The sequence below is a fragment of the Podarcis cretensis genome (genome assembly GCF_951804945.1).
Source record: "Podarcis cretensis genome assembly, chromosome: 10".
In the NCBI taxonomy this organism is placed as follows: Eukaryota; Metazoa; Chordata; class Lepidosauria; order Squamata; family Lacertidae; genus Podarcis; species Podarcis cretensis.
The window spans coordinates 32,853,144-32,875,367 of record NC_137179.1 but is presented as its reverse complement, the minus strand read 5'-3'; the positions used below and the strand labels follow the sequence as shown (position 1 = coordinate 32,875,367).

At 44.6% G+C, this 22,224-nt stretch overlaps 1 protein-coding gene and 1 long non-coding RNA gene across 8 annotated transcripts in view; one reads left to right on the top strand and one right to left on the bottom strand.

Annotated features, from left to right (window-relative positions):
- Positions 1–22,224, top strand: part of TCF20 (transcription factor 20) — a 196,930-nt gene that overhangs the window by 85,439 nt on the left and 89,267 nt on the right. For 6 of the 7 annotated variants that reach the window (XM_079993911.1, XM_079993909.1, XM_079993913.1 and 3 more), the window contains 2 exons: positions 6,143–6,199; positions 8,684–8,728. The gene's annotated coding sequence lies outside the window, so the exon portion shown is untranslated. Of the gene's footprint in view, positions 1–6,142; positions 6,200–8,683; positions 8,729–15,569; positions 15,780–22,224 lie in introns of those variants that run through there. The other variant, XM_079993916.1, reaches the window with a different exon arrangement.
- Positions 2,677–15,333, bottom strand: LOC307225802. Its single transcript, XR_013843164.1, has 3 exons — positions 15,230–15,333; positions 14,396–14,475; positions 2,677–2,976 (listed from the first exon to the last, which is right to left on the bottom strand). It is a non-coding gene; the product is annotated as an uncharacterized lncRNA (long non-coding RNA).

The window sequence follows — 22,224 nt, the reverse complement described above, 5'->3', positions numbered from 1 at the left end:
TGTCTTTCTTTCTTTTAAAAGTGAAACTGTAAACATCTGTGATTACTTAAGTGCAGTTAAGAGTATTCCACAGAGAGCCAATCATGTTGCTTTCACCGGGGGCGGGGGGACTATGTGTTGTATGATTCTTAGTTTAAACTTTCACATGTGTAAAATTTGGCACTAAGAAGTGGAGGACATTTAAACTGTAGATATTGGCAGACTTGAATTTACTCAGTTGAGAAGAAAGGAACATGATTCCACTATCCTCCTCTCTTTGCTTTCTCATTCCCTTCTGCATACCTTATTGGGTGAGCGGGTGTTCCTGTAGGCCCTGAATCTGATATTGATTTGCTGTCAGGGCTTGGGAAAGATCCTGAAGTTTAATTTTGCCTTGTATCTTGCCCTGTGACAAGTCTGGTGCTAGAGAGGCACTAGGAAGAAAAACTTGCTTTACTTTACAGTGAAAGAAATTATTTGCTCTGGTGCCCTGAGACAAACCATGGTTAACCACTATGCTTTGTATTTTCACTGCTGCTAATTCTTCCTCAAGGACTCCTTTCCACCCCTCTTCTTGTTAATAATCTCCCAATGCCCAGAAGCAAGCCTTTAGAAAATACATGTGTAAGAAAGGGAAGCTAGGGAATGCAATTAATATTCCTGTAATGTAACATCAGCAGCATGCACACACTGAGTAGAATATTAGAGCTATTAGTGACGAGAGTGCATGCAATATCTAGGTGGAGAATACAGTATGATTAATATGCCTCTAAGCAGCAGCCTCTCAGCTTGGGGAATTCTGTAGCATGGCCAAAATATTTCTTTCCTTTTCTTTTTCTTCTTAAATTACCTTTCTATACCAACAAAACCACTATATGTAAAAAGGCATTCATTTGCTTTTGTGCTGTCTTGTGGAATTTGTGCTAGACCTATAATGAGCATTCCAACTCCTTTAACATCTTGCATAAGAATAACAAAGTTATTTTGTTAGCCTGGATAGATGGGTTAACATTGCAAGCCTAACACCCAGCCTGGAGATGGTTTGGATGGAGCGGAAGAGCCCCTCAGTAACCGGTCCTCCCAGTATGTTCGCAGAAAGCTCCATGGGCACAAATTTTCCACCAGCAATATTTCTGCTACTGGTAGGCTGCGAAATGGAGTGTTGCAGGGGTGGGACTGAGGTGACCTAGGATCTGCTGCATTGAAAGCTCTTCCATTTTCCCCTAAGAGGCCCAAGATTGGGCCCATCAACTATGCCATTGTTTCTTCCTTGAAAACCAATGGGGGGATTAACCTCCTACCCCAGAATGGAGAAAAAGAAAAACTGTCCTCAACTCCCATCCTAGCTGGCGCAAGCAGGGCTTAGGGTTACAAAAGTTGGACGCCACCCCCAATCTCTGCTGAGCTGTGGCAAGATACCAAGGGGTTCCAGGTGCTTGCCTAGGGTCTGTGTTCCTTTGAGAATCAAAATGCGGCTTAGACTGCCCTAGCTTTACGAAATATGATTTAGTCACATATTTACACCTGGATTTTCACAGTCTGGAGGATTCCTCATGAAGTGACAATGGCTGTCTATTGTTTCATAATGACTTACATCCAACTAGCCCAGGCTAGTTTGCATAGGCTAAACCCAGGAGAACTGCTGCAGCCTGTATTTTTCCCTTAAATATCCCAAATATTACCTAGATTCTACATTCATTACTTTCTTTGGTTTAGGAGGGTCCCCCCCCAAAAAAAAAAACTTATAACATCGCTTCCTCTGCTCTGCCACCTCATCTTCATCTTCACCCTCACCCCCACCCTGGGTAGGATTGCTCCCTAATTGTGTTTTGGGTCAATTGGTATCGCATCCATGCTTTAGGATTATAGAATTGTAGAATTGGAAGCGAACCTGAGGATCATCTAGCCCAACCCCCAGCTGTACGGAAATCTCAGCTAGATCATACATGACAGATGACCATCCAACATCTGCTTAAAAACATCCAAGGAGGTTCAATCATAAGGAGGAATGGAGGCTACAACAGCAAGTTCAGAGCAGGCATCACTGGGAATTGCCTGGTTGCTCAATGGAGAACAATTCAATGGAAAATGGGAGGGAAGGAGTTGAAATGGCGAACTGTTGCGGGAATCTCCAGCAATGTCCATCTTTTGCTTTGTACCATGTCTTTGTGGCTCCAGCTGCAGAAGTTGAGTTGAGCTTCCCAGTGAGCTGCTTGTTTCTAGAATCCTGAGCTGGACTCTTAAGGATTCCTGGAAGATCAGTGCTGGCCATATGCACTTCCTATGTAGCCCTTTAGCCCTGGTGGATTGTTGTGTGTGCAAAGTGCCCTTTCAACAGAATTCCCATCACCAATTCAAACTTGTATGCTCTAAATTCTCTACATATGACAACAAGAATATGTAGTCCCATGCTGCACACTGATACATAAGATGTGTATTCCAAACATGATTCTAAACATGGAATGTGTTCTTTTTATTTAAAAAAAGTTTTACCATTAGTTAAATAATGTAACCCACTACTTTCCAGTGCAACTATTGTGTGTTTGTGTGCATGTTTACACTTTTAAGGCACATTATTCCTTTCCCTTTCAAACCTGAATGCTCAGGGTATAGTCCAACTGAAGCTGAACTTCTCAAATTAGGTTTTCATTGGATTGACCCATTTTAAAACAAACACAAAGCTGAAGAAATTGGGAATATATATCAAAGAATGATATTTCATTTTATTAACAACCTGTTTGAAAGATAGCATCTGCCCTTGAACAAGAAAACATTTCTGCTGATCCTTGTCTCCAGCTTTGATCCACATCTGTTTTAAGTTTGGCTGTTCTCCAGGAATTTCTTCACAATACCCCTAGGCCCAACGTTTTTTAAGTCTGCTCCATACCTATGGGATGGCGGATACTCATTAGACTTCTTACACTCTGCTGTAGATAATCACGGCCAAAGATAATATAAATGATGCATGTGCTGTGGTGGGTTATACAATATTCAACCCTAAAAGTGAGGAAGAATTTGGACAGTAGGTTATCCAGGTGATAAGCAAGTGTCAAACAGGAAAACATGCATACATTTGAAATGTGATGTGAGATAAATCACATGGTTTAGATACAGGGGCAGCCAGATCCAGTACTTTATGTAGGGAAATACACTGCACCATACATTTGAGAGGTCTAATGCAGGGGTGGCAAACTGGGCCTGGCCAGTGGGCCAGGTCCAAAGCTGGCCTGCTCTCTGTGGGCCACATCTGATGGGTGGGTGCAGTCTGTCAATCAGCTGAAGCCATATGACATCAGATGATCCAACTTCAAAGGAAGTATCTGAAATGCTACCGTTTCCATGTGGAGAGTCAGCGAAAAAGGCACAGCTGTGGAGTTGCAATACATGGTGTCGGGAAGAGGGCAACTGGGGAGCATTTGGGGAGAAGTCTGGCCTGTACAAAAGGGAAGGGCTCAGTTTTATCCAGGATGGAACTGGACTGTTGGGACAGGATAAACAGGAAGCTGGCACCACTCTAATGAGAAATAGGGCCAAGATGGGTGTTGTTTTTGTTGTTGTTTAGTAGTTTAGTCGTGTCTGACTCTTCGTGACCCCATGGACCAGAGCACGCCAGACACTCCTGTCTTCCACTGCCTCCCGCAGTTTGGTCAAACTCATGCTGGTAGCTTCGAGAACACCATCCAGCCATCTCGTCCTCTGTCGTCCCCTTCTCCTTGTGCCCTCCATCTTTTCCAACATCAGGGTCTTTTCCAGGGAGTCTTCTCTTCTCATGAGGTGGCCAAAGTATTGGAGCCTCAGCTTCACGATCTGTCCTTCCAGTGAGCACTCAGGGCTGATTTCCTTAAGAATTGATACGTTTGATCTTCTTGCAGTCCATGGGACTCTCAAGAGTTTCCTCCAGCACCATAATTCAAAAGCATCATTTCTTCGGCAACCAGCCTTCTTTATGGTCCAGCTGCAAAGGCAAATGAGTTAAGCAAAACAGAAGAGAATAAAGATTTGGAGAAGGGAGCAAAAGAGACTGCTGAAGGACCTAGGTGGGGTTACAACATTTGAAAGAAGATTATACAAAAGTTTATTTGCAGGTAGGGCTTATCTGGATGGGCTACATTCAGAATTCATGTCTCCACAAACCCAACCAGTGCACCAGTGATGGTATTTAAACTTTTTCTGATGCATCAGTTCTTCTAAAGATTCCATCTACTGTTTGTTTAGACAGAAGACATGGGTTGTGTAAAAGTTCCCACAGTGAGGGAGGTTCAGTCTCTGTTGTGGCCGAGTATTATGCCAATATTGTTATTACGCATAGTTGAGGTTTCATTATGTGGAGGAAGCTGAGGTTGCCTGGGAACATATATATATCAGCTCCTAGCAAGTCTGGATTGGTTGACCAGTTAGCTAGGCTTTCATTAAAGGAATTTGTAGCAAAACATCCTAATTGGGATAAGGCATCATGAGCCCCATTACTTGCACACTTGCCACGTAGCTGCCCAAGTAATACATATTAATTACATCTTGACACAATTTATTTCCAGTTACCTCTGCCTCCCTTGCTGAGTCACAATAGTCCAGCATACATTTCTGGAGTAAATTTGGCAATGGAGTTCTGTACACTTCGTCTGAAGCAATGTGGGTCTGTGCTCATGTAATAACCATGTTAAAACTGCAGAGTATCCTTTGGTTGAGATGGTCTTCTAAGCCTTTCTTATCAGTTAAAAATGCAGAGCCAACACAGCTGCTCTCCCAGTGCCTGTCTTCCAATTAAAATATATGGCTTTTAAGTCCACATAGAAGTAAAACAAATATGCTCATTGCCTGTATGTAGCAATTAACATTAACAGCTTAGCCAATTGACTTTAAAACTTTGAAACAATTCATAACAAATTAAAAACAAATTAAAGCAGACTGCTTAGCTCAAGGACAAGCATTGCCATATTCACCTGGAAGTCCTCATAATCATAATTCTCATAATTTGGTTACAAGATCTTAAAAGGTGTCCAAATGCATATCAAATAGACAGTTTTCCAAAATATATAGTAAATAACACCAGTGCTATGTTAAACAGTGTGCTAATTGCAAAATGGGGTGTAAAGTGTGACACTAAATGAGAAGAAATGATGGGGCTCATGAAATATTGGCATGCAGCCTGAAAGAAAGGAAATTGGGACTGCTCACTCAGATGGCTGTTTAGAAATCTCTTTCAAGCATCAATTCAGAATTATTTAGAGACAGTAGGATGTGCACTAAGACTCTTGGGCAGTGAGCACTGAGAAGCCTGGGGGACTGATTGTTTATTCTCTGCGCAGTGCTATTTTTCTAGAAAAAGAGGTGCTGAAACTCAGCATGAAAACATCTCTTGTTCTCTTAGAATGGCAATGGTGTCCACCTGAGAGGTGCCAGAACTGAGTTCCAGAGCATTCTGGCTGAAAAAAAGCCTTATATATATTTATATATATATTCTACACACACACACACGTGTCCTATTAGAGAAGCCAAAAAAATAGCATTCAACCCTGATTTTGATGTTTTGTTGGGTTCTTCCCCTTCTAGTTAAAGAGCTTTTACACTGGCTGCTGTAGTTTCTCGTATCTGTGTACTGCTCAGTTTTGTTCTGGGTTAGTGTGACTCCCGGAGTGCAGAAATCACATGAGTCACATTGCTTCAAGCAGAACCTTAAGACGTGACCACAATTTTATGTTCAATTTATATACAGCATAAGCAAGTCCAAGGGTGATCTGCAGTTTTATTTTTTCTTATAACACTTGTATGTTGTGATATCAAGTTGCAGTTTTTGCAGAAGAGGTTTGCAATCGACAATTTCCCCCCTAGAGTTATAATGCAGCATTAAGAAAATGGAAGTTTTACAAGAACATCTTTGTTTACTTGCTAATTATTAATATTATTGAAATGACAGGTAACCTGTGTCCTTTTCAGATAACATTATCACATCTTCATCTTCACAACTGTCAGTGTGCTTCTTGTGTATTTCATGGTCTACTGTCACATCAGGTTGTTGCACAACTCGATGCCCTGTCACATCGGTGTTGTTGTATTATGGCAGAGATTGCTCCCATCTGCATGCACTCTTTGGCCCATTCCCTCCCCTGCCTCGTTTCCTTGAACATGGAAACTGTATGAGGACATGTGTCTTCCCTCTTCCCAGGTAACAATTGCTGCAAGAGATCTACAGCAAGATGGGGGATGGGAGAGAATTGTGCAGGTAGGGGTTCTTTCATCATTTTGTGATAATTTTCCATTTTCCATAATGTGATGATGCATATGAGCTAATGTAATACTCATAGCTCTCAGCCACGGATGAGGAAGGCTAGATTGGCAATTGCTCCTGAGCTAGATCATAGAATCATAGAATCATAGAGCTGGAAGAGACCACAAGGGCCATCGAGTCCAACCCCCTGCCAAGCAGGAAACACCATCAGAGCACTCCTGACATATGGTTGTCAAGCCTCTGCTTAAAGACCTCCAAAGAAGGAGACTCCACCACACTCCTTGGCAGCAAATTCCACTGTCGAACAGCTCTTACTGTCAGGAAGTTCTTCCTAATGTTTAGGTGGAATCTTTTTTCTTGTAGTTTGGAACCATTGCTCCGTGTCCGCTTCTCTGGAGCAGCAGAAAACAACCTTTCTCCCTCCTCTATGTGACATCCTTTTATATATTTGAACATGGCTATCATATCACCCCTTAACCTCCTCTTCTCCAGGCTAAACATGCCCAGATCAATGTGAACAGTGTTTATTTTATAGATTTAAACATACATTAATACTATCAATTATTTTACAGTAACTTATCAGTTGAATAAACAAGCCAAAACCCCCACAAAAATGTAATCAGTCCACTGTTGATTACATGGCAACTGTATCAGTTGTCTGTCCCTAGTTGGATAGCCAAAGCCAAATTTAGACAGTTGGGAGTCCTGGTGCAGTTCTCAACAATAAAGCCCCATTCTCCCAAAAATGGAATGCATGAAGTAAAATACCAAAAATGAACTTATGTGGCATCTGAAAGACTAACAAATTTATTATGGCATAAGCTTCTGTTGACTACAAAAAAATACTTTGAGCCTGTAGTGTTTCACAACTCGCAGCAAAATGAAAACAGAAAGCATTTTGCTAACCTTCATAAACAAAAATGAAAATACTCTGAGCATGTGCAGTTTCACATTCTAACTCACTTTCACTTCTTATTGTCTTTGCTTACTCGCTTGGGCTAGTCAACAATTCTCAGCCTAGCCTACCTCACATGGCTGTTGTGAAGATATCTAAGGACATATAAAATGGTGGCAAAGTGGGACTTGATGCTTGTAGATGTCAGATTTTGTTTCCATTTACCCTAGTGCTACATCTTAGTACTATGAGGAGCCACCTTTTTCTGCCCCTTCATAAATTAGTATCGCACCAAGCCTTCAACCAATCTTAATCTGGTTAGATTATAGCATTCTCTAGATGCAGATGACCCACTTAGATATAAAATCACAAAATATGCAGCAAAATTAAACATGAAAATATAATCTGTAAAACTTTAAAATGTGCCCTTTAAAGCTAGTTCCAAAATATCCTCTCAAAATGTGCCTTTCCAGAGTTTCCTACTTCCCCCCAGCATAGAAAAAAGACCATATGTTTGGTATGTTAAAAATGGTTTGCTTGCAAACTCTCCAATGGTCAGATTCATGTGCTTCAGAACACAGGAAGTAAAACTTAGTTACAAAATGGTGAAAATTCCTAAATTACTGGTATATGAACTCAAGCGTGGCTTGTGAGAGCCATGCAAACTGAGCTACAGGTACCAGCTCAAACCTCTTCACATGCTGAGCTTCTCAGGGAGGCTAGGAGAGAACAATAGGGCTGATTACTTAGTCCCTCCCAAGGTGAACTACACCTGGCAGTACAGCTAACTCTATGGTCTTAACCCCTTCATGCATTTATTAGACTTAAGCACTTTAGTTATATGAAGCTGTTATCCCACACATTTTTCTTAGCCAGTCTAAATAAAAAGAAAACTTTACAGGGCAAAGTACCTGTTGGGCCTGTATTTACTGCAACGGGAGATAATACATACTAACCCCACAGCCCTTTCTCCCTGGTCACTAAATGTAAAGTACGTAGTAGGCACTAAATGAAGTCAACACTAAGGTATTTCTCTTTGCCCCCCCAATATTCAGCATTTCAGGAGGAATCTGCACTATCCATCTTTTTCTAGGATGTCACTCAAGGCTGATTCTTAGATTCATTTTTAACACAATATAGTCTTAGGGCAGGAGAGCTGTACCTTTTCAATTTTGCATGAGGAACTATTTGTGTGCAATAGTTTAATCCCCCCCACACACCTGATAACTAACAGTGTTTAAAAATGTGGTTGTTCTAAGGTCTAATGAATCCAAGAGCACAAGTTTGAATTGGGTATTATTCCAACAAATGTCTCCCCTCCTATGTGAAATAAGATGAGACACCATTACATGAGATAACAATACCATTTCAATGGGACAATGAGTTGGCCCTCAATGGTGGGCTTGTAAATCTCTTTTATATCTCATCAGTTCATTACTCACACTTGATGGCTTTTACCTGAATGTGTGAATTACCTCCATTAGGAAGTGATAAGAAATCTCTGTCTGTTTTTTTATATATATAAAAAATAAACTGTGATGCCTCTTTCACATGTATGACTAATCTATCATTTGATATTGCAGGTGTGAAGCTATGAACATGCATGTGTGAACAGGACCTCTGACATGGTAACTTTTTGTTTTTTCTTGTGGGGAATATAATATTTGACACCAATTGCTCCACATGTGAAACTGAGGCAACAAAGGCCCCATATGAGGACCCAATCACATCAAAAACTAACGCATCCCTTTACTGCAGTAACTAATACATTTCCCTATGATTTGTTCCAGAAAAGCATCTGGGGAAAGTGTTAGGAAAGCATAACAAATGTTTGCTACCACCTGCCAGGGAATTAACAGTGTACAAATATCCCTAAACAGAAAAATGCACGGTAGAATCTCAGAGAGCATGCTTAGGGTCTTCTGGAAAAGGTCTTCCTGATATGCAGAAGTAATTTTTAAAAATTGTCTCTCTCATCTTGGCAATAGTTGCCAGAGGGAAAGCCAAGTTGAACATATGATGCAGAATTGAAAATTGAAAAGAAGACCATCTTAAAATAGTCACATGTGTTTCTACCATAGGGAATGGGCCATTGAAACTGACCTCAAAAAAATCATTCTCTTGGTTTGGATTTTTGATTTGTACTAGTAAGCAGCCTTTAATTCCGTGATGAGCTAGCTACCTGTGGTACTCCAGGGGTTGTTGAACTCAATCTCAGTCCTAGCCAGCATGACCAGTGGTCAGGGATGGTGGCACCCTGCAACATCTGGAGAGACCTACAGATTTTCCACCCTTGCTTTAATTGTACTGTGCATATGTATCAGGCCTGAAAGGTTCTTAGGATGTAAAGGAGGTTGCCAGATCTGTTCACAAACTGAAATATACTCAGAGTCGCAAAGTGATTTCATGCTCTTTATTCAGCTCATAGTGGTGAGGAGGAATGAATGAATGTCCCCTCAAAGTATCTGCTTTATATACATTATTTACACAATGGGCTGCACATGATTGGCGAATTCCGGAATTCTACTGTAAGCCAATCAGGTTGTGGATTCACTTCTATCTGGAGCATGATTGGGTAGTTCCTGCCAACCAATCATACTGCTGCATTGTTCTAGGACCAATCAGACTGCTGCATTCTGAATCCTATTGTTCTAGGACCAATCAGACTGCTGCCTTTTGGATCCTATTGTTCTAGGACCAATCAGACTGTTGCAGTTTGGATCCTATTCAACTCAGTACATAACACCCCTCCCCTCTTAAGTTCCAGTCCTGCCCGGGAGGTCGCATTCATAGTCCTCGAGGTACGCCGGCGGCCTACGTGTGCGTTGCGGCCTGGGGTGTTCCCTGGTCCGGGGTTCAGGTTGTGGCTCGTGTTCCAAGGATGCTGGCTGTGATGGGGCTGTTTGGTCTGGCGCAACCGGCTCGCTCAGTCGTGGTTCTGGTTCCGGTGTCCTTTCGGCCTCATGGGTCCTCTCTGTATTTACTGATTCTGCCTCTCCTGCTGGCCCCTCGTGCTCTATGGGCTTCACTGCCCCTCTGTTCCCTTGGGACTCCTCTGCCCTTTCCTCCTCCTGGTTTTCTCCTGGGAATCGTCGCCGTATCTGGTCACAGTGGCGGCGCCAGCATTGCCCCCCATCCGTTAGCACCTCATACGACACGGGGCCAGTGACCCTGGTGACTGTGGCGGGTACCCATGCTGGGCCTGCCCCAAAATTCTTTGCGTACACTGGGTCCTGAGCCTCAAAGGTCCGGGGGTTCTTGCCTTCCCCCACCACTGCCTCATCCTGAGCTCTATCGGGGTGAAGGCGGTCCAATCTGATTGCAAGGCGCCGACCCATTAGTAGTTCAGCGGGGCTCCGGCCAGTCGTTGAGCTGGGGGTGCTGTGCTGTGCTAGAAGGAATGTGGCAAGGCGGTACTCCCAATCCCCTTGCGTCATGCGGCGAAGGGTGTCCTTGGTGGTCCGCACCATGCGTTCTGCTTGGCCATTGGTGGCAGGGTGGAATGGCGCCGAACGGATGTGGCGGATGGCGTTCTGCGCTGTGAAGGTTTGGAATTCTCCTGACGTAAATGCAGTCCCGTTGTCTGAGACGAGAGTGTCAGGGAGCCCGTGGGTTGCAAACAGCCTGCGTAGTACCCGGATGGCTGCGGATGTAGAGGTGGATGGTACCAGTGCGACTTCCAGCCATTTGGTGTAGGAGTCCACCACTATGAAGAATGTTTTCCCCTGAAAGGGGCCAGCGAAGTCCACATGCAGGCGTGACCATGGTGCTCGGGCGGACTCCCAGGACTGGACTGGGGCCCTTGGGGGATCTGGGCGGGATTCTTGGCAGTGTTTGACCCAGGCCTCTATCTCTCCGTCGATCCCCGGCCACCACACATAACTCCTGGCAAGGGCCTTCATTCTTACTACCCCTGGGTGTGTCTCGTGTAGGGCTGTGAGGACCCTTTTTCGGAGGGGCTGGGGAACAACGACCCTGCTTCCCCATAACAGGCACCCCTTGTGGGCCGACAGTTCATGTTTGCGGGTTGTGTAGCCGGCGAATTCTGGCCCGGGGCTGCTGCTGGGCCATCCCCTCCACACCCAGTCCAGGACCCGGGAGATGACCCTATCTTTCTTGGAATGGTGTGCAACTTCTTGTGCTTGAATGGGGCGGTCGGGAAGCAGCTCCAGGCTCATAACCTCTTGTGCAGGTGCTGGGTTGGGGCCTGTTTCCGGTAGTGGTAGCCTGCTGAGGGCGTCCGCATGGCCCATCGCCTTCCCCGGGCGGTGAATCAGTGCATACTGGTAGCTGGCAAGGAAAATTGACCACCTGAGGACGCGAGGAGACAGCACTTGGGGGGTCTGCTTTTCAGGGGCAAACAAGCCAAGCAACGGCTTGTGGTCAGTCACCACGGTGAAGGGCCGCCCGTACAAGAAATCATGGAATTTCTTTACTCCCTTCACGATTGCCAGACCCTCCTAGTGTTTTCATTGAGACTAAATAAGCTTAAACCTTTGCATTTTGGCTTGGGACGCGGGTGGCGCTGTGGGTTAAACCACAGAGCCTAGGACTTGCTGATCAGAAGGTCGGCGGTTCGAATCCCCGCGACAGGGTGAGCTCCTGTTGCTCGGTCCCTGCTCCTGCCAACCTAGCAGTTCGAAAGCACGTCAAAGTGCAAGTAGATAAATAGGTACTGCTCCGGCGGGAAGGTAAACAATGTTTCCATGTGCTGCTCTGGTTCGCCAGAAGCGGCTTAGTCATGCTGGCCACATGACCCAGAAGCTGTACGCCTTGCTCCCTTGGCCAATAAAGCGAGATGAGCGCCACAACCCCAGAGTCGGTCACAACTGCACCTAATAGTCAGGGGTCCCTTTACTTTTACCTTGCATTTTGGCTTAACTGATTTGTAAAGTGAAGCCCCACTCCCATCCACTAGAAACCGTATGTTGCCTTGGGACATTTAGATGAAAACTGGACTACATATACCTCAAACAAACAAACAAACAAACAGCTTTTTTGGCTACCTTTCTGGCTAGTTGGCAGTTATTGCTCACAGGCTTTCAATTGTATCTTGAACTATAAAGTTGGGGGGGGGATCTTCTTTTAAAAGAACTGAGTTCTTCAGGAAAATATAGTTCTATTTCATCTGTGATCTCTCTGAAATCTCACATTTAGCTTCTGTACCATATGAATGAATATAAAGATGAGCACCAGAAGAACAACAGTTGCAGGTCTGCAATGTTTCTCTTCAGAATAAGATTCACCTCCCTGCATCCCAACATGTGCATATACTACAAACTTACTTTATTACATAAAAATGAGACAAAACGGGGGGGGGGGGGGGAGGGACACTTAGGAGAAAGAAAGAAAATGATCTCTAGTACCTGCTACTGAGAGAAGATTTTGGGTGCCATGTTCTTCCATAGAACATAAATTGTGGTCACAGAACAGTAATACACATTTCTGACATTATTTATTTATTGCATTTGTCTACCATCCGTCCAGCCAAGTTCTCTGGGCAGTTCACGTGAAAGAGAAAATACAAATTGCTTACAATGGAAAATGAGTTACCGTATAATGACCATAATGAAATAGCTACATTTCTAAGGACTAAAATTCAAATAGTACTTTCCTGAGTTGTGTATAGCATTTGTATCCACAGATTCAATCTTTCTAGTGCCACTGTAAAAATGTACTTAGGTGAGAGGTGGGTTTGGTTTCTTCAAGTCTTTGGAGGGGCTTGAATGCCACAGTGGCATCCCAAAGAAAACATGCACCTTAAAACATGCAAACCAACCTCAAATGATATTCAACATAATCTGATAAAGAGACAGTAAAAACGACAAGATTTTGGAGAAAATTAACAGATATGGGGTTGTCTTCAACGTGGGCTAAAGGGATCATTCTGTCAGTTGAAACATTCCTGCTCATCCAGCGGAACAATCTTTCTTCTCCTCTCCCACATGCTGTTCTGGGGGTTCTCCTGACCCACCAGAGCAGATTTGGGGAGGGTGTGGGGTGCACAAGGGAGGAAGAGAAGGGGTAAATCCCATTGTGCTAGTAGGAATCCTTGTGCTGGCTTGTTCCAGGGCAATGAGTTAGTTGAAAATGGCCCGCTGTAAATGACTTATGTAATGTTGAATATTATCCTTCACTTTAACTCTGCAATAATACTACAAAATAAAAATAGTACCTCCTGTGCCTGTGTTTTTTCTTGTGACACACTCTTTCCATTTCACCAGTGGGTGGTGCCAGGGTTGCCACATGAAATGAGATTTCTGTTCTCTACTGGTTATTGACCAATATATATATTATTTATAGATTTCTGTTTAATATAGCCAGTGTCTTTTGGAGTAGCCAAGCTTTTATATATGCAACATCTTGAGATGTTAGCAGGCACTCTGCATGTATCTGTGGCCCGGGGAATTTCTTGGTATAGAGGTAAGAATAAAAGGTAGTTTCTGAGCAGCTGTAATACTGAACCAACAGCTTTGTTTTGTTTTAATAGGCCACTTCTTAATATTATTTTAAAGACAGAAATTTACTCCTCCCCCCTCTCTTTTTATGAGTGAAAGCCAGCAGTCTGGTAACTGTGACATTAGTTATTCCTTGCTGCCAAATGTACCTTATACTACAGCGGTTACATACGCTTCAGGTTACATACGCTTCAGGTTACAGACTCCGCTAACCCAGAAATAGTACCTCAGGTTAAGAACTTTGCTTCAGGATGAGAGCAGAAATCGTGCTCCGGCGGCGTGGAAGCAGCAGGAGGCCCCATTAGCTAAATTGGTGCTTCAGGGTAAGAACAGTTTCAGGTTAAGAACGGACCTCCGGAACGTATTATAAGTACTTAACCCGAGGTACCACTGTACTGCATATACATAGGCAGGCACACAGGGATTGTGGCAAGGAGGGCAGAGTACAGAGTGACACCACCCCACTGCTGCTTCCAGAGACAGTTGCAGGGAGAAGCTGCAGATCCACCCCAGTCTTTTTCTTCTGCCTGCATCCATCTCTGCCTCATGGCTCTATCCAAGCTCCACTCACTGCCTTCTGTGTGGAAATATCTGTGGGGGTAAGGGGCTGCTTTTGTGGTGTGCAAGCAAGGAGGAGAAACCATCCTATCATTGGCTCTCCAGATGTGTTCTGCCTCTGATCGGTTTGATATTTTTCTCTGCAGGAAAAATGTCCTGTTTGGGCTTCTTGTTTACACTTGTTACAGTTGTTTTGTTAGGGTGTTGTTGTTTTCTGTCCCCCCCACCCTTTGCCACTTCCTTGTCCTTATTTGTTAGTCTTGTTGTTTTCCTCCCTACATTCTTCTTTCATGAAATAAATAAGTATCCCTGGTGGCCTCTTAATTATTAGAAGTTTGGTTTTGATGCTGGTTTAATGTCTGAAAAGGAGAGAGGAGGAACCTAGTTTAGACTACTCTTGAACAAGCACTGAGTCTGCAGATCTGACTCTTGCCTTGAAAAGGATAACTGTAACACTCCTCTTTTTTGTCCTAAAAATTCAAAAGATGCTAATTATTCTTCCTAAACATACCCTGCCCCCTAGTCTGGGTGGTTATAACCCTTTTCTGTACAGAATCATTAAACATCCCTGGAAGATGTTCCTGCCTCTGTTTTCCTGCTAATATCATTGCCCACTTGGTTGCTGGCCAAAGCGAGAATGTCACTTAGTAGTAAATAGTGTAGTATACTAAAGCTGCTTGCTCTTTTCTATCCTTGGCTCAGCCCCTCTGCCTCCTGTTGAGTTAGGTAGACATGAGGACAAGTGCCCCTCGTGGCCTTTCTAGTCCTAGGCCCTCTCACAGCGAGAGATAGGCAGGAGTTCCAGTGTGTGGTTGTGAACTTCTGTCTGTGGGTCCTTCAAGTGAAATAAGCAGATTGACTTTATTGCACCTTTGACCTTCATGTAATCTATTCAGGTTACCTCTTCTGAGCTCTGCCAGTGCAACTGATTCTAAACTGCTAAGCATGTTCTGTTGTTTTTATTTCTTCCAACCCGCCCCAAGCTTCCCTGTCCTCAGTTCTTCCTATCCACAATGCACACTTGATCTTGACCACCAAACTGATCTTGGGATGGTTGTGTCCACACTCTTTGAAGGGGAAGTGCTTGTGCGCAGAAAATAATATTTTACTTACTTATGGCAGGGGAGAGGGGCTGCTTCTTCCCCATTATTTTCTCAATCCATCTTGAATTATTATTTTATTAGACACAAAATAGTGTGTGTATTTATTTATTTATTTATTTATTTATTTGTGTGTGTATGTATGTATGTATGTATGTGTTTGTATATACAGTATATGTATATGGTATTTCCTCTGGTAGTCCTCACTGTGATCCCTTTGTTACTCTTGCAGATATGTGTTTGAATAAGAGCCTTTTCCCCCCTCCCCTCCCCCTTTTTATTTTTTTTTAATCCTCCGCGCTCCATCCTGCAGTGAAGTCACAATCCAGTGTTTGTAGACTCCATGTGATGTCACAGAGTCAGCCTTGTGACTTCACTTGCAGGCTCAAACAGAAGGTGCAGACGGGGCTTGAAGAAGAGGGGAGGGGGGGAATGAAAGCCCCCACCTCTTCCCATCCCTCTCCCCCTCCCCGTTATAAAACCAGTAGCTGAGATAAATCGGAAGGGGGTGGGGAGAAGCAGCAGGAGGAAAAAAAAGAGCCGAGAATGATGCCTGAAAGCAGGTACAGTAGCTTTGGCTCCATGTCTGCGTTCTTCTTCTTGAAAGTTCCCATTGGCCCGGAGAGGCCAGATCTTGCAGACCACACGCGCTGGGCTGGCTGGGGGTGTGTGTCTGGGTGTGTGTGTGTGGCGTGGGGCTGTGTGTTCTGTGCGAGCCACCCAGTGACGCTTCGGCTGTGCGGTGCATTCGGCGGCGGCGGCGGTGTCTGGGTCTGTGCATGCGGGGAGGGAGGCGGGGAGCGATGGCAAGCGAGGGGCAGGCGAGCAGCTTCAGCCCATTTCTCAGAGGCGCGCAGCTGCCGTCCTAGTGGGCTGGCCGCCGCGAGCCTCCGGCTTGGCCGCTCGCAAAGGCCCTGGCTGCTCTCTGCAGCAGTCTGTCTTGCGGCGTTGCAGAGGTGACAGAAATGGGTTATTGGGTTCGCGCGTCTCTTAGGGGGCGGCGGCGGCGGCGACCGTGCGCCCCCTCCTCCCTCTTTTTTCGCAGTTTCCCGGGGGCGGGCGCGGGGGCCTTTGATCCGAAGCAGCCCGGGGGCAAAATGTGGCGCAGGCACCCGGGAAGGGAGCGAGGTGCCGGGCCTCGGGGTCACATTCGCCCAGGCGCCTGCGTGCGTGTGGGCGAGAAGAAATCTCTCCATCTTTTCCACTGACGACATCACAATAGCAATGCGGATGCAGCCGCCACGCAGTGCCCCACGATCGGGAGTGGGGGTGGGGGAGGTTTGCTGGAGCCGCCCCTCCCTCCCTCGTCTCTCTAGCGACGTTTTCTATGCCGTTTGTCTTAAGGGGGGGGGGATTTTTGGGTGGGGTGGGGGGTTTAGGGAAATAGGATCGGTCACAGGGCGGCTTGCCCTGAGCCCTGCGCTCCCATCGAGTTCGGGGGAGAGAATGCTTTGCTGGCTCCGGCTGCCGAGGAAGCCGTCATTTTGTGTTAGCGCGTGTGCGTCTGGCAGAGGAAGGATCGGGGTGGGGGGGGGAGCGGGGAGGAGAGCACGACACTGGAAGGATGTGTGTGACATTGTGTCCTCGCTCCCTGCTTGTTAAATGCACACTCCAGGGGAGGGGGAGGACTTCAAAGGCCCTCTGCAGAGAAAGGGGGTCCTTTTGGAGAGGACCTTGCGCTCTCAATCACGTCCGCCGAGAGGCTTTCTGACAAAAGATTGCGGGCGGCAGAGGGTGGGGGAGATCTGTCTTTAAAATGAAGAGCTGGAGGCAGGCGGCTATCTTGCCTCACACAGATCTGCCACGATGCTTTGCCTATCCTGATGTGTAGGTCAGGAGTCATTCACTCTGCCCCTTTTATTCTTGCGCCCCAATCCCAATGGAGGGGGCGGGAGGCGGGGGTGCCTGTGGGGAGAGGTGCACGAATCTTTACGGGACAAATGGCAGAACCTCCAGGATGCCCGTTTCTCAGTCCAGATCACCAGCTGCTTTAATTCTGGAGAACCTCTGCAGTCTACTTGAACAGAGTCTGATGCAGAAAGACACCCCTGCCATTACTGGCCTGATTTCTGAGGGCAAATGTGTGTCATTCATCCTGCAACCTATTTGCCTAAATAGAAATGTTCCAAATCTGGTGCCTTGCCGGCTCCCAGACCAGCCTGGAAGCAGCCTCCGAAGCCTGCGCTTGGCTTTTGTGCCCAGCATGGAAACGCTGGGAGGAACCATAGTGAGCAATGAAAAGAAGAGAGACATTTTGTTTTTGTTTTTTTAAAATAATATTTATTACTTTTAAACACTACAAAAAAGGAAAGAAAAAAGAAAAAAGGCAAAAAAAGACAATACAATACAATATAAAAACATTACACAACACTAACACAATAAGCTAAACAAAACAAAACAAAAACAATTTAACATACATCATACAATTTCAATGTCATATCTTTCGTTTACTTGTTTCAACGACCTCCTCACACCTCCCTTTTTGTATTCCACTTCTGTTAATTGTTTCAGCAATTCCTTTCCATCTTTCTCTGTTTTCTGTCCTATATTTATCTTGACATATTCTAACCTTATTTTTCCCTAATACTCTAATAATCTATCTATACTTAATTCCTTATAACATTTCTACTAAAGCCATATAACTTCATTCTAACATTTTTCCAACATTCATCAATTTTACAATATTTCTATAAATAGTCTTTAAACTTTTTCCAATCTTCTTCCACCGTCTCTTCTCCCTGGTCTCAGATTCTGTCAGTCATTTCCGCCAATTCCATATAGTTCATCAACCTGGTGATCTTCTGTCCGATGCTCTTAACTCTTTTCCAAGTCCCTTCTGCAAGTCTTCTTTGTATTTATACATGCACTTTACTTTGTCTTCTACTGATCTTATTTTTATTTTCCTTCCTTTGAGGCTGAAGAGTAGATCTCGGGGAAACTCCCACCTAGAGATGATTTTGTTCCTTCTCAACAGGGCAACCAAATCTCCGTAGTTAAACCCAAAATCCAAAAGATATTTCCGGACGTCTTTCAAAATTTCCACTATTGACTGTTGTTCTTCTAGGTTCTTCTGGTAGTTCCAACAGTCTCTTATTTTTCTTCTTCTCTTTTTTCCCTCCTCTTCCAAGTCTGAAGGCCCTCACAATTTTAATCTCTTCTTGACCCAAGTCCAAGTCCCAAAAATCAGCAAATTCCTGCGTGGTGAAATCCATCAAACTCTCCTTCTCCAGTAGGGCTCTAATCCTCAAAATCTAATTTTCTTTAAATTCAGTCGTAGAAGGCATCGACTTATGGTCATCAAATTGCAACTGTAAGGCTGGGACTCTCTCTCTCACCGTGTTACTTTAGGTTCAACTGCAACAACTTTCTCCCTAGCCTTCTCCACAGTTTGCCATGTCAAAGTAGATTCCTGTATCAATTTCTGAATAGTTTCTGTATTGATGTTCACTTTTTGTCCCAAATTATCAATTTTGGTAGTTACCACATCCACCTTCTTGTTAAGCTGTTCCAGTGAGTTACTTATCTTACTTAATGCAACCGCTAAGGCCTCTTCTATCAACATTCTTAACCGATTCAAGGTCAGTCCCAAAGTCTCACAGCTTTTTATCTCGCAGCTGGAAATTCCCCCAGATCAGCTCTTGTAACAGTTTCAAAAGCTTCCTCTAGAGCAGTGTTTCCCAACCTTGTGCCTCCAGCTGTTTTTGAACTACAACTCCCATCATCCCTGACTAGCAAGACCAGTGGCAAGGGATGATGGGAATTGTAGTCCAAAAACAGCTGGAGGCACAAGGTTGGGAAACACTGCTCTAGAGGGAAACAGTTTCTATTTGTATTAGTCCTTTTAGACACAGTTCAAACAATAAAGTTAGTTTCAATTTTCAGTTACTTTTACTCCTTTTTAAACGCAGATGGAGACATTGAAAACAATGTATTTCTCTTATTTAACTAACTGTCAGTGCACGTTCTAGTCACGGTCAATGAGCATTCCAAAAGACGTCAGTCTTACTAGCAGCCCGTTTCCAGGTTCGGAGCGGTGGTATTTTAACTTCCTTCACTCTCTCCTGCAAGCATATACAATCCAAAACTTCCCCCCTCTTCTCCTGCTTCCAAGGGGGATTTAATATTTTTTACTGATGGAAATTTAGTCCTTCACAGTAGACTTTCCAAGACTTTAGCTTGCAGCCTCTGCTTCAGTCTATTTACAAAAGGGGAAGGCGGACTTCCTGTTTTGAACCTCCCCGTTTCGGTGCCAAATTAAGACGTTTAAAAATCCAATTATTCACTCTACTCATGGGTAGTTGCTTTAAGATCAAATTGTCCACAGGAAAAAGTCAGCGCTCTCCGGCAACAGCTATGCAGCTTCGCTCCGTGGAAAAAGCAATCAATTTGAAGCACCGCGCCACTCACCCCACGTCGCTCCGGATCCCCGAAACCGGGTTTCCCCGCGAGTAGGGGAGGCGCAAAAGGTGCCAGCCGAATCCCACGTTCACAGGCTTCACCCGCCTGTGATTTTTAGTGGGTCTCCGCCTTTGCCGTGGCAGCCAGACCCGGATTTCCACGAAGCAAATTCCTCCTGATCAGAGGAATTCCGCCATTACCGGAGGCGCCAACCCAGAAGTCCGAAAAGAAGAGAGACATTTTGGGCACCTGTCAAGGCTAACAAATGCATTGTGGTTTTTTTATGGGCCGGTGCCTGCTTTGTCAGGTGTATGTGGAGTAATGGTTAAGTGATTGCTACTCAAGTTCAGATCCTGGCTCAGCTGAGAAGCTAGGCATTGGCATTCAAATGATGTGTGTGCACTGCCTCTTGTGATGGACTATGCAGGGTGGGGCTTTCCTGGGCCCTCCCAATATTTTATTCAAGTTGGCACCCCTGTCTGAGTGCAACCCCTGTTGCAAGGTTATTGTGAGGCTGGAACACGTATCTGCAGCAGAGGGCAGTGATCTTCTGGACTGGTAGGCCAGAGGCATGGAGGCTGACAGTAGGTAGTGCCAGAGCCATTCTAGTTTTGCCCCGTCCTCTTCCCTGCTGAGTTGTACAGGGCCAAGCTGAGACTAAGGAGGAGGAAGCTGTCAGCCAGGCCATTTCCTGGACTGATTGTAAGTAGGAAGCCAGGTTCGTGGGGGCTGCCTGAGGACGGCTGATGAGACTGTGCCCCATTAGCCCTAATGGGACCAGTCACGACTCATAAAAATGTAACCAATGGAAGCCCTATCTATCTGATCAGATGTACTTTATTCTTGCATTACAGATTTCCAGGCTGAGGCCTGCCATTCAGAACAGATTCTCAGGACTCATCCCTAGTGACCCTGAGCTTGACTGAAAATGAATTTCCAGTGGTTGTTAAGCTGAGATTTGAGATCAGGTGTCTGAAGGGGAGAAGAGCTCAAGCTCTTTAATGTCCACTTGCCTGGTGATATAAGGGGGTGAATGCAGTTTTGTCAAATCATTGTATAATAATCCTCCCTTTTGCACACAAGTTGTAAATATGCCTCTTTGTCTCTTCTTCGCTGCTCCCTCTTCAAATTTATTAATCTTCTTCCGTGACGATTGCAGAGTTCACTGTTCACATATACAAGCAACCTGCCGTTTGTGCGGGGATTGCGTTTTTGGCCCCTATGGGTATCAGCGGAGCATGCTTAAACCTGTTCTGCCTCCACTCCATTTCCTGGCCACTACTACATCAGTGGTGATGAGCATGTGCGCGGTCACACGTCAACTGGAAATGCCTAAATATGGTCGCTGCCTGTACTACATTTCTACATACCACAACCTAAAAATTCTAAACTTGACATGTTTGTTTGTTTGTTTGTTTGCTTGCTTGCTTGCTTGTTTATTGGATTCCTTGTCTACTCTTCACTGCATGGTCCAAGGGCAGGTCCCAACCAAAAAATGCACAATTATAAAACAAATAAAACAATTACAACCGCAAAACAAGAATAGTGTAAACACAATTAAAAACAGTTCCATATTTAAAACACCTCCTATTATAAAAAGTTACAAATATTTAAAAACAATTCTTTATGATAAAAATAGTTCCAATACAGATGCGGACTAGGCTAAAGATCACCACTGAAAAGGCTTATTGGAAGAGGAAGGTCTTCAGTAGTTGCTGAAAAGACAACAGAGATGGTGCCTGTCTGATATGTAGCAGGAGAGGATTCCAAAGGGTAGCTGCCACCATGCTGAAGTCCTGATGCCTATATTGTATGGAATGGACCTCCTGATAAGATGGTTTCTGCAGCAGGCCTCTCTTGCAGAGCACAGTGACTTTTTGGGTATATATAAAGGGTGAACAATTTTATTGGGCATAAATTGCAAGAGGGCAGATATTGGTTGCACTCTAGAAGAAACCTGCTTTGCAAACAGATCAGTTGGACAGTGGAATTTATTACTTTGAGGGGTCTTAGGCTCTCCATTGCTTGAGGTCTTTTTACAGAGCAGCAGCTTGACCAACCATCTGCTGGCAATGTCCTAGCACTGAACTTCCTGCACTGAGCAGAAAGTTGGACTAGAAGATTGCCTACTACACCCCTTCAAACTCTGTGGTGAACTGCAGGGACCTGTGGCTTGGACCGTTCCTTGTGTGACTTAAGTGAAAATAACAAGTTGATGTTTCTTGAAAGGACACAGGGATTATAGTCTCACAAATTCACTTTGATGTTTGATTTTCAGTTAGCTAAAAGTTGCCTGAATTACAGGGTGAGCCTATATTCCTACAATACTGGTGGCAACTATATCAGAGCTAATAATGACACAAGATGATATTCAGTGCTGTCTCTGCTGACTGAAGGCATCAATTAGTGGAAAGGGAAGGGAGGTGATTTTCCGTGATTTCCCTCTCTACCCTACATCCCACTATGTGTCCTCATATTTTGGACTAGAGACAAGGATGCCTTATATCACTAAAGGGGACAGCTTTGGATACTAATCATGTAGTTGCGATCATCTGCATGTGCAGGAACAAAGAAGCACTACGGAAGATAGCTGCAGATATAACAACACCA